Here is an 18,029-nt window from a genome sequence, read left to right as displayed (position 1 = left end):
TAGAAACCAGGAGACTGAGCTATAAGAAGCCTCTCCAAAAAATAAGTCAGAATACCAGAGACAATTTCCAGAGAACCTGTGATGATTCCCCTGTGTGGAGAAAGCTGTGTTCCCTGGAAAACTCCACCCAGAAAAGGCCTGGCCTAGAAGCAATATTTCCTGGGACTTGAACTACAAAACTGGAAGAAGTTTCAGATTACAAGAGTACTTGTGCCATTAAGGAGTGCCAGGACCTGGGTGACATGTTCTTACTCATGAGCAAGTGTCTCAGCTTTCCCATTCTATCCATAAGCCTTCCTTCTACTTTTCCTCAGACTAGAAAACCAGACCACACACCTCTGTTTTCCACTACACGCACGCTGTTATTCTTTTGATACAGTCTTCCTTACCTAATAAATATAGTATCTGCCCACAAAACCCATTATTGGAATTTTGGGGGGTAATTAATTAAATAACAAGTTGAATATGAATGATGAAAGTTAGCTTTCAAAACTAATTAAAGTCTTTTTCACACTCTTATCCTACCCCATATCTAGATGTGTTCACAAAGCCATGATTTCCTAGACATGAGAAAGTTCCCAGATTTGAATCCAAGCTGGTTGAAATGGGTGTAATCCATCATTTAAATCCAGTTATGTTTCATCATGTGGAAAGAGAAGGTCATTAGACCAGTACCTTATAAACTTCTGTTTAGAGAGAGATTCTCGTTTTGAATTAGATTTTACATGGAATCCCAATATATAAATATAGTGAAAAGACAAGCTATTTTGATAAAAGAGGGAAGGAACTGTGGCCCTTCCCCTTCCAGTCACACCTCACTTGGGTTCTGAGTCACCCCCACAGAAACTAAGGGCTCTGCAGAAAATTTTTAAATAACTAGATTAGGAGATCTCTAACATCTTTTCAAGTTACCACAATCCTTTTAATTTATATGTGGATTTCCATCCTATCAGAATATACTGGAGGTAAAACTACGTAATAGAAAAAAGTTTATAGACGTCTATAATATAAAACATAATAATACACTTCACTAAATTATACTTTTGAAATAATACAATTTAAAATTTATTTTGATGGTAGTCTTAAGAAATTAAAACAATAAGTACATTGGACCTCATATATTATGCTAAGGATCCCTCTAGAAACAAGCCTATCATTTGGAGTACTTTTTGGAGTACTTGATTACAGGGATTACTACAGGTTTGAAATCATTCTCTTAGAGTCATATGGGTTTAAATAGGATTATCTAGAGCCATTCTTGATCTTTGAATCCTAAACAGAAATGCTATTATCTTTTTTTTTTCACCCCAAACTCTACTATAAACAGCAAGATACTACATGATTTGCAATGGTTAAGATTCCGGGCTTTGAAGTCACTTTAGGTTCATTTCTGGGTCTTAATACTACAGTTTCTCTGTGGCTCAATTTTCTCTAAAATGGGTATATTAGACATCAAATAAGATAGCCCACATCAAATAAATATATATAGTTTATACAAATAGGAATTATTTACAAAACAGATTACAATAAATCTAACGAGATAATTTATTCTTTTTATATATAGGAACCTAGAATATCATGCAAATGGAAAGGCAGCTACTAGCTTAGAACAGTGCTACTTGAAAATTTTAGCCATGACTTGGGCCAGTGAAGTAAAACACCTTGTGACTAAGTTAGAAAATAGTTACAGAATTAGTTCCTTTAGGAAGGAAAAATCACAAGATTCAAACGTGTTTGAGTAAACATGGCCAAACATTTTCTCAAAAAGTAAGGGTGGCAAGTATAACTTCCAAGGTAAATTACAAATTTTTCAGTACACTCTGTCCAAGTACCTCTCCAATTATAATTATGATACTCCTCCCAGGCTAACTTGTTATCTGATGATTGTATATTTGATTTATTGTTCTGGTTTAATAATGATTCAGGTAAATGAAAAAATTTCTACATATTTTTTCTCTCATAAAATTCAATGGACCACTGGACTCCCTACATAATAAAAATTTTTTAAAATTTCAGTTTAGTTATTTTGTGAACCAATATTAAAAGCAATGTTTCTTTCAGATTAAAAAGACATTACTAACTTAAAACCACATAGGAAACAACTGAAAAGTACATGCAAATATTTTAAAAACATCTTTCACTATGTTACTTGATAATTCCAGAAAGTGTTTGAGATTTACTCTAGAGAATTTATGCCCTTTATAGTTGTGTATAAATTCACTTACTATAATTAAATTGAAACTTTCAGTTTCTCCAAAATGATTAATCCTTAAACTTGGTATCATCATTCAAGAAAATAATTTGCTGGCATTTGTAATAAGCTTCCTAAATAGCCAAAAATATTAATTTGGTTTATTTTTATTTTATCAAATTTTACATAATTTACACTAATTAATTAAATCTAGAATCATGATTTGTAATTAATATAATTTACCATTCCCAGCAGCAATTATAATATCTTTTTTTATTTTTAAAAAATGCTTAATAAAAACATATACAAAACATACATTGCTGTTAACAATGTAGATAAAGTCAGGTTCACCAAAAATTGTGCAATTCCCATAGAAAATTAAACAAACTAATGACTGTGTAAAGTAATAAGTAATTAACAATTGCATACTAGAGATCATGTTGATATAAGAGTGGAAAGTTATTTATAACAACTAATCTTACTATATTGATTTTTATTTATGATGATTTTAATTCATAATTTAAATTAAAAATCATGTGTAGCCTAAGTATACAATGAAAGTTTTACAATAATCAAGTTGGATTGTAAATCATTTTAAATATTAACAAATGTTTACAGATAAACATAGATTTTAAACATCAAGAAGTGAAATGTCATTGACCACTGCACAGTCTTAATATTTTTTAAACATAAAATGTAGGAAGATTGATAACTTGGAAAGCGACGCAAACTTAACTTTTAAATAAAGCCCAGTGACTTTAAGACAATAGTTAATGCTTTTTGTTGTTGTCATTATATAACTTCTTACTAGTGTTTATATAGTAGTGTCATCTATCATTTGGAAGATAGAACTCTTTTTCATTGAAAAAAAAAATCATATGACTTACCTTTAAAAAGATTAAGAAGAATTTTTCAACCAAATGCTCCAACATTTGAACAGACAACTCCTAGTAGAACCAAATGGTATTCTGCAGAAAAACCTTGCACTGAAATCCTCATTACATAAAGTGTGTGAGTTTAAATATGCTTTAAAAAAAAAAAAAAAAGACTACACTGTCAGATCCCAGTGAGTGGTTTGTTGCCAGAGGAACTGAAAAAAAAAAACAAAAAACCCCACACATATCACACTACTAGCAAGGCCCTTAAGGGTCTATTTTGGGGTCTGGTGAGGACCAATTATCTACATCTGAGAGACCCAGCAGCCTTTTTGCTTTGGCCGTTTTCCTGTCCAAGTAAGTCAGAGGCCAGAGAGACAAAAAAAAACTGACTTGCTGAGCCGCCTCTAATATATTCTGTTTTATTACACAATCATTATTCTAGATGATGAACTGGATCAAGGGTGGAAAGTGTGATTTGGGGAGAATAGCTAGAGTCTCACTTCCCTGCCATGACTTAGCTTGCTAAACTCATTTCATGAAGTTGAAATACAATGCATTTTTCTATACAGCATTAATCTGAACTGTGTTGAGACGAATAATTTTGAAAACAGCTGGAGACTGTCAATCAGCAAGGAGGACAAACAGACTTTAAAAAAAGAAATAGCCTTTTGTTTCAACTGAAAGTTCTAACTGCATATCATTTTCTGTTAATATTACAGAAGTTGCATGAGCACAGCAAAATCTTCCTATGAAAATAAAAAGATTAAATTTCTCTTAAATTTCTTCAACCAAAATACCACTATTAACTAACATTTAAATAGAATTACTCTTTAGGATGACCTTTTAATATAAAAAAGTGTATACTTAAGTTACTTTAAAAGAAAGTCATTATTTTTAAATCTAATAAAAATAGAAGGCCTTCCACTTTGGGGAAAAGAAAGACCCTCAATGTTAACAATCTGTTCTTACAAAGCAATTCTCGGAATCGTACAGGCAAAAATCAAGATCTTCAGGTTAAACTGTCATCTATCAGACATCCCAGCTGAAAAACTGCCTCCAGGTCAACCTAGAAATAAAGCAACCCAACGACAACAGGCAGAATATATTTAGTCCATTATATCATATTAACCCAGTCCTTATCACTGGAGCGCTGTGCTGTCCCTTCGGGTATGTGGTGAATCCTTCATTTGTCAGCAGTGGAGTACAACTGGAAAGGAATCTGAGCTCTCTTTTTTTTCTTCAAGCATTGCTTTCCTTTTCCAGGGTATTTTTACTGACACATTTATTTAAAAATTAATAATAAGTTATAAACTCCCTTAGGTAGATTGGGATTGTTTTTCAAATTTCAGACCACTTAATTAGAATCAAGTGGAAATGGCCTTGTGTAATCTCATTTTGATTTATGCTTTTCATTTTAAAAGAATGACTTACAGAGATTTCAGAAACCTTAAAAAGATGATTCCCTTGTAACTGTGACCTTTTATCTTTGTGATATTAGTAAAAAGTTAGTATAATGGCTAATTTAATAAATATTTTGATGGAGAACATTTTATTATATTTAAGCTGCTTTGATATATTTTCTTCTCAACCTTAATTCTCACATACACACACACACACCCCAATACGACAATTCAGAACTAGCTCACCAACACAGGAGTTCAGATAGGACCTATTTTAAAGAGCATATTTTAAACATATTGAAATGCTGGTTACATTATAACGAAAATATGAAGACTATTAGAGAAAGATATTTCAGAAAAAAATACATGCAAAATCAATGCCTAAATTGACACTGAACTTACTGGGATCACTATTTAATCAGTAGCCTAATGCCATCTAATCCTGAGTGTCTCTGGAGAGGAAAATGTCACATTCTCCCCTGAGCAGTCCAGAGAATCAAACCTACATTCCCTGAGGCCGCTGCTCAGCTCAGCGTTCAGTCCCACAGACAACAGGTCCTGGGGAGCTCAGCACACAAGACCCGGAAAGCCCACAGCCAAGTAAAATCTGCAACCATATGTTTAGATTTTGAGCAAAATATACACCCTGAGCAATAAGACAGAAAAATGCTGCACCCATTTCAGAGTAAAAAAGGTTGGGGTTTTCATTTTAAAACGATTATGTACCCACAATATTGTGAAGGGATGTGTTTTAGGTGAGGGTATCCCTTGCCTGATGGAAATCTACAATGGTGAAACCGGCCAACAGTTAGCCATTGATGATTAAGCAGCTAGTAACTATGGGGGATCGGAACTGGTGACCTCAAAATGTGTCTCTGCCTGAAAGACAATTTGGCCCCTAGCCCCACTAACTGACCAAAGGAGTTTGGGATGGGAGGACTGCCTCCAGAACAGGCCATCAACATAGACATCTCCAGGTACCTTGAGAGTCCTTGCTAAGCCCATTCTTAGTTCCGGTTACCCATTGTAAGAGACATTTACATTTGTAAAGGAAATCTCCATTTGTAAAGATATCTTCTTCCCTGTACCAGGAAGAAAGCAGGGGACGGCCTTACCCAGAAATTTATCAGAACTGAAGATGAGGACTTAGATCTGCATGATAAATTTACCCATTGTTAACTGCCACTGTTTAGGCGATATGCTATCTGCCATCCCCCTGGAGCCGGGGTCACCATGGTAATGGATGTTTGAGCTATTTTTTTCAGGAATTGAACCCCTTGTTCACTTCAGGCTGGATTTAGACCACCAACCTGTCAACTGGGCCCACGCAGACATATGTCCCATTAGTGACCTTTTCACGTCAAGAGGTTGGAACTCCACCCCCAGGGCACGCTAATGCTGCCATTGTGTGAACATGCATCTTAGAAAGAGGCATGAAGCCTGACTGTGCTTTCACAGATCATCAATTACCTCATCTCTCCTCACTTACAATTATTTCAGACCACCTTGCCCCCTACCCCATCAATATCCCTGAGTCCCTATTTTCGGGGAAGCGGATTTGAGATTAATTCTCCCGTTTCCACACTTGGCTGCGTTGCGATTAATAAACTCTCTCTCTCTCTACAACCTTATCATCTAGGTGATTGGCTTTCTGGGCGGCAGGCAAAAACAGACTTGGTGCAGTACCAATAGCACTAGATAAATGTAGGAGAATGAAGGTAACAGTGTTCGGTATACTCAAGACAGCTCAGACACAGCTCCTCGGAAACTTTTTTTTTTTTTTGGTGAGAGACCATATAGGGTTTGGAATCAGACATAAGTGAATCCTGATGTTACCAGGCACTAGTTATATTGACTGAGGTTAGGAGTTAAATAACTACTTAAATCTGATTTTCTTAATCAAAAAATGGGGAAAACTAACTAAGAAGGTGATAATAAGAACTAAATGAGGTGAGTTGTGTGCCAGGCTTGATGCGGGCCTGATTACGAGGCCCTCAAAGGTGCTTCCTTCCCACGGGCCCCTCCCTCTCTCCCTTCCCTGCTTTGTTGTCTGCAGATTACACAGTACCATCAGACGTACATTTGACTCATGTACCATCAGACAGACATTTGACTCATGTTTTTGTCCTGCTTCTGCTTCTGCTAGAATGTTGGCTCCACGAGGAGGGGGACACTTGCCTGTTTAGTTCACTGCTGAGTTCCCAGAGCACAGACCAGGCTCATGCTGGTACTCAGTTGAATGAATGGACACACACAACAATGATCATAACCGTAATAATATTCTGAAAAGAGTGAGGATGACCAGAAATCAGAGGTTATTATGCTGCTTGTTCATACCATGATTATGCAATGGTTTGGTGGGGATGAAGAGCATCTGCTATGAAAGTGAATGGACCCGAGTTTGAACTTGGAAATCATCACTTCCTCGAGTGTCTAACTTGTTGCTAACTACTTTACCTCTCTTAGTCACAGTGGAAATATCTCCCTCTCAGAGTTGTTGTAAAGATTGAGAGTGATAATACGAAGGACTTAGTGCACAGCCTGACATATAGTATTTAATAAATAATTGCTATGGTGATCATTGGCTATTAAGCAAATTTTTATTTTAGGGAATTTATTAAATAATATGGACAAGTAAGAAATATTGAAAATTATAGAAAAGTATAAAATAAGCCTTTTTTCAATCCCCAATTCTATTCCTCAGAAGTAACCAATGTTAGGTGCGTTCCCACACCCCCAGCAATTTTATGAATTTTAAGCCATATACATATGTATATGGGATAATACATACACTGAATCATACTTTCTGCAACTTGCCTCTTAAGTTATATGCCTTGGAGATATTCTCAGATCACGGAGTTAACTCTCTCTTTTTCCACTATTGAAAAATATTCCATAATAAATGACATATTGTCTTTTAAATGACCAGTTTCCTATTGAATGAGATTTTGTTGTTGTTGTTTTTTCTGTTGTTGTGTCTTTGATCTTACAAAAACAATCCTAAAACTTCATGTGCATATAATTTTGTTTACCTGTCATAGGACACCAGTAAACAGCAGAAAGTGAAATTTCTGTGTCAAAACTGCGTACTTGTATTTTTGGTAGGGAGAGTTTTACCAAATTTCTGTTCGTACATGGACGTAACAACGTGCAAGAATGCCTGTCTCCATACATTGCTCACACTGGTTTATACCAAACTTTAAGTTTTTAACAAATAACTTTTTAACAAATACTTTTTTATTGGTAAATATTTGAGTGAAGTTTAATCTGTTTTCTTAAGTATATTAGCCATTCATATTTTGAAATATTTGTGATAATATCCTTGTTCATCTTTTTTTCTACAGATTTATTTGTCTTTTCCTTATTAATTAGCAAGGAAATAGCCAGTCTTCTGACATTTAACAATTTTTAAAAATTTTTGACTGTTTTTAGCTTTATTTTTATTGTATTTTTAAATTAACAAAATTTTCAATTTTTATGTCATTAACTTTCACAGTAATTTCAAGTATTGTGTCATCCTTTGAAGGCCTTCTCCACTTCAAGAATATGAAAACTGATAAGCTTTCTTCTAGCATTTGTATGGTTTTTAAAAATCCTTTATAACAGCATTTTTAGATAAACTGATTCGTGGAATTTAACACTCATGAAGTAAAAGAGGAAGAGTAAAGTAAGTTGAGTAACATAAATATTGCAACATATTTGAAAAGCAGTGGTAGACACATTGTAGGAGTTCTAGAAGAGGCATCACATGACCCACTTCTGATCACAGCTTTATGAACAATAGGATTTGTGAACTGGGCAGCACACAGTCATCGTGTTCCTGATTTCCTTTCTTGTCAAAGCGGAGAACTACGGGGTCTACACTCTCAAGCTGAAGATCAAATCAGATGGCAGAGTTAGATTTAAAAATGTAAAGCTAGGGGCCGGCCCCGTGGCTTAGTGGTTAAGTGCGCGCACTCCAGTGCTGGCGGCCCGGGTTCGGATCCCAGGCACACACCGATGCACCGCTTCTCCGGCCATGCTGAGGCCGCGTCCCACATACAGCAACTAGAAGGATGTGCAGCTATGACATACAACTATCTACTGGGGCTTTGGGGGGAAAAAATAAAAAATGTACAGCTGTACGCAGCTTCCATGGAGTAGCTAAAATTTTTTAAGTAATTCATTTATTTTTTTATAGTTCAGCAAGTGTAAAGAAGAATTTTACTATAATGTGCATTGCAATTCTAGATTGTACAGTTAAGCAAAGACATAAATAAATGATGATGATACGACAGAGTTAACACATATTGGGGGCTTACTATCTCCAGTTGTTGAACTAAGTATCTCACATGTTGCTTTGTTGACCTGTCACACCACCTTACTAGGCTCTGTCCACAAGTAGCTGATATCACACAGCTAACACTTGCCAAAACAGCAATGAAAACTCAGATAGACTGACTGAAGAGCCTACACTCTTTTCTGAAAGTAATTCTTGAGCAATACCTAATTTTACATATTCTTTTTTAACACATTTGTAGAAATTGAATAATTTTAAATAACCTGATATTATATCGAGAGGAAAATGATATCTAAACACAATAAGGAATGAACAGTGAACATATTCTGTGACAATAACAGAATTATTTTTAGATTAAATAAATAAAATCCATTCTAAAGACCTGTAAACTATCTCAAAACCTTAGTTACGGGTGTAAAACTGTAAGGTAAAATTTGTTTTATCACATTAATCCTTGGGGATAACTAACCATGAAGATTTTATACACACATACATATTTATGCACATGTATGTACACACATGATTATATATGTGCATATATATTTATGAACATATATCTATTTTATCAGTTGCTGCCTTGTTCATTTATAGAAGTATTAAACCAATGGCATGTTCTACCTGCTTTATATGGTGAGGAAGGGCTTCACAGGCAGGAATAAAAAATAAATAAATATATATGTACATAATTTAAAAAGAGAATATTAAATGCACAAGACCTAACAGTATAATGTAATGCCAGTGAAAGCTCGAGAGATTAAAATGGAAGTTTCTAATATCACCTTTAAAAGAAAATTTCAAGTACATTATTTAAGCTAAAATGCAGAATATCAGGATAATTAGTTTCAACTTAAACCATGTGGTCTAATGAATTGAAACACAGGGTGAAAGCAAACATACTGTATCAAAAACATAAAAAACATGCTTACCCATATGTTTACTAGAAGCCATGGTAGGAGCTGTGTGTGAAAGAGATGAGAGGACGCAGCTCCGTATGTGTGGATAGCTCTCATGTGAGCAGGGCCAGATCAATATGTAAATTCCATAGTCTGTTTAAAAATGTTGGCACACCTAATCTGTACTTAAACAGTTTGTAAAGCTGACTTAACTCTCTAAGCAGAAGAAAAAATATCAACATTTAAATGATACTAAGAAACATAAGAAAATGTTATAATCAGTATAGTTGTCAGGGTAATTTGTACTCATACAGTAGATGGGAAATTATTAGGGGGAAAAAACCCAGAAATATTCAAGTAAAATTATGAGTCTTCAAAGTACAATGTCATAAAACAGTAGGAAAAAAAATCAATCACTAACAAAAACAAGCATTTAGTTAATGAACACCAAATGTAAAAAAGGTTGAGGAAAAAAATTGTGCTATCAGGGCCAGCCTGGTGGCACAGTGGTTGAGTGCATACGCTCCCCTTCACTGGCCCAGGGGTTCACTGGTTTGGAACCCCAGGCTCACACCGTCACACTGTTTGTCAAGCCATGCTGTGGTGGCATCCCGTATAGAGTAGAGGAAGATGGGCACAGATGTTAGCCCAGTGCCCATCTTCCTCAGCAAAAAAGAGGACTGGCATTGGGTGTTAGCTCAGGGCTGATCGTCCTCACACACACAAAAAAATTATGCTATCAATGAATTTGAAATTTCACAATGCAGAAATATAGAAAATTCATTGAATTGAAGGTACAACAAATTTTAGTGTTGATAAATAATCTAGACTAAAGATCTTAAATAGGGGTCTTAAAAATTAAATAAATAAAATAATTTTAAGAAGCGTTAGGAGAAATCAATTTATATTTGCATTGGCTCATGGCTTGATCAAAATGATGTGCTTTTAAATGCTAAAATAATATCAGGTTTTTTAATTCTGTTTAAACTCCAATAAAAAAGTTGAAGAGCATGTTGAATATACAAAAACAGAAAAATTTCTATAAAGAAATCAGATGGATAATGAGACTGAAACTGATTTTGTTCCATTTAATTAACAAAGAGACACACTAACCACAATGGCAAGTCTGTCTTTTATATATATCTGATAAAACTTCCAGAAGCAGAAGTTTTCCTGGAAATGTTATGGATCATTTAAATTGCTTTCTTTATATCGTATTTCCATAAGTATATTCTAGAAATCATAAACATTAGAATCCAGACAGAATAGAAAGTGGGAGACTACTAATCCATAATGCATAAGACAGATATCATATAAATTCACAATAATTCTAAAATATCAAAACCCTTCAACTGTCCTGCATGTGTCTCTGTGATAGCTGGTTATCTGCTTGAATGAAAGAAATTACAACTTGTTGGGAGTAGAGTAAAGCCTTCCCCTTGGAATCTCCACACTTAAGTTGTGAATAATAGAGAAATTTGACTTACCTGTTAAACTTCATTTTAGCCCTGAGACTTTAGCAGCGTTAAAGTTTGCGTCGACTTACCGGTCAGTGACAATGAACTTGATAAAGCAATTTACCTTGTGGTTAAGTAGAAAGCAATCTGCCACCCTTTCTAACTATAGTAGGTAGGTTTAGGTAGTATCAACCCTGTCTTTATGCAAGTGTCTGTTATCCTCATTGTTCTCCACCAAGCAACCAAGGACTTAAAACATGTTTATTGTGACCACCCTCTTTCAGATTCCTGAATGTCACTTTTCTCTTTTGTTCTGGCATTGTGATTTAAGCAAACAATAGTAGATATGGAATCTGAATTGCTATGGAATGTCACCCTTAAATGACTCTGCTAGCTCTGCGCTGGTCAATTAGTACATCTATTCTCCGAGACTCCTAGGATATAACTGTTTTTTGGCTTTTGGGGCCCCGGGGCCCTCAGCTGTGGTGTTTAGGTAAGCAAACTATCCTCCTCCACAACGCCTCCGGTTCACGAGTAAAGATACACATGTGAATTGAGATGCTCGTGTTGTGGAGTACGTTTCAGTGTACCCCGTAACACTCCTTTTGTTAACAACACCATGCTTTCCTGTTCAGAGTGAATATGCTGAGATTATCACTGTTTTCCCAAGCTGCACGTACAAGGCTTGGAGAAGCATCCTCCATGTATTGAAAGACTAAAAACATTTTCTGGACATGATCCAAAATCATGCCCTAGGCCTGTTTTTCCTCTCATTTTCTACAACTCCTCAGGGAAAACTGGGTAATCACAGTCGGTGGGAGGAAAGAGGGCTACACTGAGTAAAATTTCGAGGTGAAATAAGTCCATAAAAACATGGAAACCACACCATTTCATGCAACTCAAAATTAAAAACCATTAAATATTTCTCATGTTATAAAGAAGCATGTTCCAAAATATTATTTTTATAATAAGCTTCAGTATATGACTTCTCTCTTTCACAAGCTTCTCTGTTTTAATTTTTCCTTCTTTTCTCCTTTGGTTACCCTACATTTATCTGTGCTAATGATCTTTATTTGACTATTTGACATCTTATCTTTATCTTTCTAATATACTTTCATAATGATACATGGTTTTAGGTATGCAAATTTGGTATTGCATCCAAATTAACTTATTGCAGTTGTACTTACAAAAGCACAAGTTAGGGCCGGCCCGTGGCTTAGCTGTTAATTGCGCGCGCTCCGCTACTGGCGGCCCGGGTTCGGCTCCCGGGCGCGCACCTACGCACTGCTTCTCGGGCCATGCTGAGGCCGAGTCCCACATACAGCAACTAGAAGGATGTGCAGCTATGACATACAACTATCTACTGGGGCTTTGGGGGAAAAATAAATAAACAAATTAAAAAAAAAATTAAAAAGAAAAAAAAAGCACAAGTTATCTTTAAATTAGCAGAAACTATGAGTTCATTTAGTCTCTCACTTTTTTTGTGTGTGTGTGAGGAAGATTAGCCCTGAGCTAACATCTGTTGTCAATCTTCTTCTTTTTGCTGAGGAAGATTGGTCCCGGGCTAACATCCATGCCCATCTTCCTCTACTTTATATGGGATGTCGCCACAGCATGGCCGACGCGGTGCATTGGTCCACAACCAGGATCCGAACCCACTAACCCCGAGCCACTGAAGCGGAGGGCACATCCTTAATCGCCAAGCCACCAGACTGGCCCTGGCCTTTTACTCCTTTTGTGAATATGCTCACGTTATCCATTTAACAGATATTTCTGTTTTGAAAGGCACCCAGCCTCCAATGGCAGTTCAATACACAATCATGGGTTACAAACATTACCAAAAGATATTTCAGTCAAACTGAACCTTATTCTGCCACTTATTCTCTTAACCTTGTATTTACCATCCTATGTGGTAGAAACTATGTAAATCCCTCAAACTATGAAGCTCAAAAATTAAAGATTAAATTTGTGCTATTTGCTAAACTTTCTCTGGCTTATCTGCCATGTCATTTAGGTTAGAGAAAAAAATACTGTGATGATTTTGTTTTTAAGTCTTTGATGCAAATTAATTACTTGGAAAACCTTTTCTATGATAAAAGATTCCACCACTGAATATGTCACTTTTTGAGGCAATCTTTATTCAGTCCTAGGTGACTGGAACTGAGAATACTGAGAAAACTGAAAACGGACAAGGTCTGTTTTTGAAAAATTCCAATACATGAGTGTTAAAGACATGTTTTGGGGGATTGGTTTTAATTTTGAGTTAAAGATGAAACACAATGAATAAATCTGACTAAATTCAGCTATTTCAGTCAACTAAATCATAATCTTTCAGGGATACATCAACATGCTTAAGAATTTCCCAGAGGAAAGAAAGATAGTACCATTTCAAGAACTTGACATCCTCAGGTCCTGTCCTGCATCCTGTGTAGTGAGGAACAGCTTGTGTTCCAGAAGCCATGAGTGGCTGACTTCGCTTTCAGAGATGCCCTTCAATATTGAATTCAGAAGGAAAGATTCAAAAGCTGCCTCCAGATTTTGATTTATAATGCATGCATCAACATGATATTGCCTCTAAAAACTCCAACGTTCTATTTAATATTTTCCTTTATTTAACTAAATAGGGAGTGTCATAAGAATATGCATTTTCCTTCAAGACTCACAAAGCTCTGCTCCTTTGCTCAGCATTGGTGGGACTCGATCTTTCAACTATCCCTCTCACCTCCCCATCCTCCATAAATAAGAAGAGGGAACAGGTACCCTTGCAGCTGGGGGCCATCTTAGAACCTCGAGGAATGTCAACTTGGGTCAATGACAACACCCAAATAAAGGGAAGAGCAGAGAGAGTTGAGAAGAAAGAGCCAGCAGTTTGATCCAACTGTGCCTGAAGAATACTAACTCTGGAGTTTACAAAAATCCCCATATTGATTCAGTTAGTTTGAGTTGAAAGCACCCAAACCAATACCCTGAGATTCTACGTAAAATGTGGACTTTAGATCACATATATTTTAAACAACTAAAACATCTAGCCAAAGTTTATTGAATGTGGTCAAGAAACATGACTGAACCAGTAGGTATCTGAAAAAAAAAAAAAAAGGAAGAAAAAAGTATCCCTACAATATGGTTTTCTACACCATGCAACAGAGATATTAATATAATATTAAGCACATAAAATACCCCATGACTATATTTTACTCATCTATATATCTCCAGACACTTTAGTGTCCTACCCATAGAAAGTGTTACAAAAAACCCCAATTCATCATTTATTTGTTCATTCATGAGTTGCAAGGGAGTAGGTCACAATGATACTCCTTATGATGTGCTCATGGGAACTGCGTTGGTGTTGTTTACTGTTATACCCCAGATTCTAAAAAAGTGCCTAACACCTATAGGTGCTGAAATATTCATTGAATAGATGCTTAAAGAAACTACGTTATAGGTATCAGAGCATAGATCAAAAAGAGACATGGGTATGGTAAATATTTTGGTAGGAGAGGAAGTGCCTTTGCTTTTCCAGGATATCTGATATTAAGTTTAAAAGGACTGATTATTTTCCAGATGTGTATTTTTTATAGTTAGTAGACACCAGACACGTAATGGAATAAAGAACAGATATAGTCTGCTTCAAGCAAAAATCTGAATGTATTGAACAGATAATCTGATTCTTCCACTAGAGAATATCCTTCGGAAGGGTTTTACTTCTTCCATTCCACAGATGCTTTGTAACTGCAATACAAGGATGAACACCATGCTCCTACACAACAAGCTTTTCCCAAACATTTTACACAATCTAATGTACAAATTGTGTTTACCAGGAATAGACATATTGATTAAAACGAAGTTTTCTAAAATTTATTAAAATAATTCAATCACACCAAAAACCATGATTAAATGTTAAATGTAGATCATTAATAAGTCATTATATTGGGGGGGGGGGTTTGGCCTATTAGAAATTCTTTCCAAGTCTCCTGAATATGATATTCTACTGTCTAATCTTTTATATGACAATCTACTAACTCCTTATAGACTAACATGTAGAATGCCTTGCTAATAGTTTGATTCCTTTGAGTTGTTCAGTGGATTTGTTCTGGGCTGCTGATTTATTTTTTTAAAAAACAGTGGGGCTTTATCTGACAACAAAATGCATCTTTGTCGAGGGTGCCAGTGTGGACTAGTCATTGGAACCCTAAACAGAGACCCCTGGGAACTGGCTTTTCTGTTCTGATGACAATTAAATCCAGAAAAATAGCTTAAGTTCCTCCTTTGTACTTGTTTCCGTCCATGAGACGAGACATATCATCATTAACATGGGCGTTGCCCAGTTGAACTGACATACCATACTAGATGATACAAAAAAAAAAAAAAAATCAATTGCAGAACTCTGGAGAAATGAATAAAGTATAAAGAAAATATAAAATATTGCCAACTGTATCATTGTCCCATGAAAACCTGAGTCAGACTGATTCTTTTACTCTCAAGAGAACCTTTAAAATGATGAACTCTTAAATATCAAAACAAAATGCACAAATGCCAAAACCCAGGAGAAAAGGAGAGTAAATAGAACCTGTGGCGGGCCCGTCTCAGGAGAGGTTACTGGCTCCTCCTCTGCTATTGACTATGATAAATACACCAACATTGGAATCAATAGGGAGATAAGATAAGTACAATGCCTACATATGAAGAGGTACAAAGAAGATTACAGTTTATACATAGCATGAATAGGTTAAAAAAAAAAAATAGAGTGTTATTAAAATCTGAAAACATGCCTAAAATCAGAAAGGGCAAAATAATTGAGAATGTACCGTAGGCAGAAAATGCTCAAGGATGAGAATAGGTCCCCTCCTGCCTTTTCCGTTATTGCAAAAATGTGCTTTACAAAGAAATTAACTTTCTAATACATTTGTGTGTCAGATTACCTGGTATATTCCTTAAGGCATAAGATTTTAAAGAGAAATAATACAGTAACACATTTATTATCTTTATATGCAAATAAGGAGTTAATAACATAAAAGGATAATATTAAAACATACTACGTATACATATATAGATAAAATTAAAGATTATTTGGATAGAACTACTGATAGAAGTCAAATTTACAGAGCTTTTTTATTATTATATAAATTGCATATTATACTAGTCTTGCTTTCTCGTGCTTTTAATTTAACACAGATCATATACATATAAGCAAGCTTAGGCATTGGGATAGTAACCAGAAGACATAATAAATTTGAAATAACTAAAATTACATAGTGAATTCAAGCCAATTTTCATGTAGTTGCTATGATAAACTATAAATTACTATTTTCAAAATTTGGTAAATTGTAATATTATTTAGTTTGATTTTGTAGATAATAAAAAATACTGAAATGATAGAAGAGCTTATCTGAACATTGCTACCAGCAAAATATGGAGATTTGGCACAGCTAAGTTCCTTTTGCATTCACTGATAAATTGGGTTGCCATAGCAAGCCCATAGTCACTGAGTTTCTAAGCAACCTAAGACTCCACAGACTACAGATACTTAGGAGTCCACTGAGTTTTCATCATCTCTAAGGGAGAAATATGAAAACTTGTGGTACCAAAATCAGTGGAGGATTCCCTGATTACCCAGTAGAGCAGTGACCCTTATAAAACACTTCCTGTATTGATATCCATTTAATGTATTAAATAATAATATTTGTACTGGGAAATTAATTGATTACTCAAAGTGCTAAGTGGATAAAATTAGGTACAGAAAATGGCCAGTACCTAGCATGTGTTGGGCATAAAAATATTTATTTAATGAATAAAAAAGATGCAACTTATAATCCAACTTTCTAAAGACAAAGTTATTTACATAATGCTGGCATTCGTAAAGTCCTTGTCTTTTAATATAAAAATGTATGTTTAGTAACATTACTATACAGCATGTCATTTCAATTTTTTTTTGTTTTCTAGTTATTTACATTTAGGTAACATACATAATTGTAAATCAGTAATTGCTTGTGATCTTATATTGAAATATTTAATAATGGCTTGTCTAGAAGGCTTAAATAACAATATTTACTACCCAAATGTCAAATAGAATTATATAGGACTGAGGTACAAGCAAGGCTATGAATTATTTCTTGGAAGAACTTGTATTAACAATTCCTATCCTTGTCTATGCTAAATACTTTCTTCAGTCCCCTTTCTTGCCCACTGAGGCAAACCACTGCCTCCTGTGCTCTCTTTTAATTCACAAAGCTCGGTTCCCAACTATTTAAGATAACCATAGTGAAATAAAGTGAAGGCATACAAATATTGTTTGTTCCTACAGAATGTTGTAACACAATGCAGGTCAAAATAAAATGTCATCAATAGAAATGGTTATATGTGACCGGTAAAATGATTACTCCTGGAATCTGCAAAACTTTACCTAATTCTAGTACCTAGTTTTCTATGCCTCCCATTATCATTCTATGTAGCTAGTTCTTACCATGAAAAACATCATAGCAATGATTTGCAAATCGAAAACTGGCTTTAATATAACGAGTAATTTTTTAACATTACTTCCTATATCCTGTTAGCTGTTGCATCAAAGAGTCAGTAGCCCAAGTCAGGTATGCAATATGACAACTGAGGGTAAAATAAAGTTGCAAAGTCACCTCTCAGACAAGTAGCTACCTGTTGACTAGAGCCACACCAGGAATGCCAGAAGTAGAAACTTGCCTGTGACTTCTCCTGGTTACAGTTGACTGTAAGAAGTGGGGAAGGATAGATTCTTCCCTCGCCAAGATTGGGACCACAACCACTCTGCCATACAATCATAATATAAGAGAGTCTGAAACTTACATAATGATATTCATTATAATTGCATTTTTAGGTAGAAAGTGACTATCTACAATTTAACAGTCTTCCTGAGCATATATATTCTTAAGAATAAAAGATAGCTGCACATAAATTGGCC

At 35.2% G+C, this 18,029-nt stretch overlaps 1 protein-coding gene across 5 annotated transcripts in view; it reads right to left on the bottom strand.

The window, feature by feature from the left end:
• CD36 (CD36 molecule) overlaps positions 1 to 18,029 on the bottom strand; it is an 83,312-nt gene that overhangs the window by 40,637 nt on the left and 24,646 nt on the right. Inside the window, exon 1 of one of the 5 annotated variants that reach the window (XM_058524333.1) lies at positions 3,079 to 3,098. The exons of the other annotated variants lie outside the window; for them this stretch is intronic. The gene's annotated coding sequence lies outside the window, so the exon portion shown is untranslated. Of the gene's footprint in view, positions 1 to 3,078; positions 3,099 to 18,029 lie in introns of those variants that run through there. 5 annotated transcript variants of the gene reach the window in all.

Source organism: Diceros bicornis, chromosome 3 (assembly GCF_020826845.1).
Source record: "Diceros bicornis minor isolate mBicDic1 chromosome 3, mDicBic1.mat.cur, whole genome shotgun sequence".
Taxonomy (NCBI): domain Eukaryota; kingdom Metazoa; phylum Chordata; class Mammalia; order Perissodactyla; family Rhinocerotidae; genus Diceros; species Diceros bicornis.
Note: the sequence above shows the minus strand (reverse complement) of the source record. Positions and strands in the feature narration are given on the sequence as shown.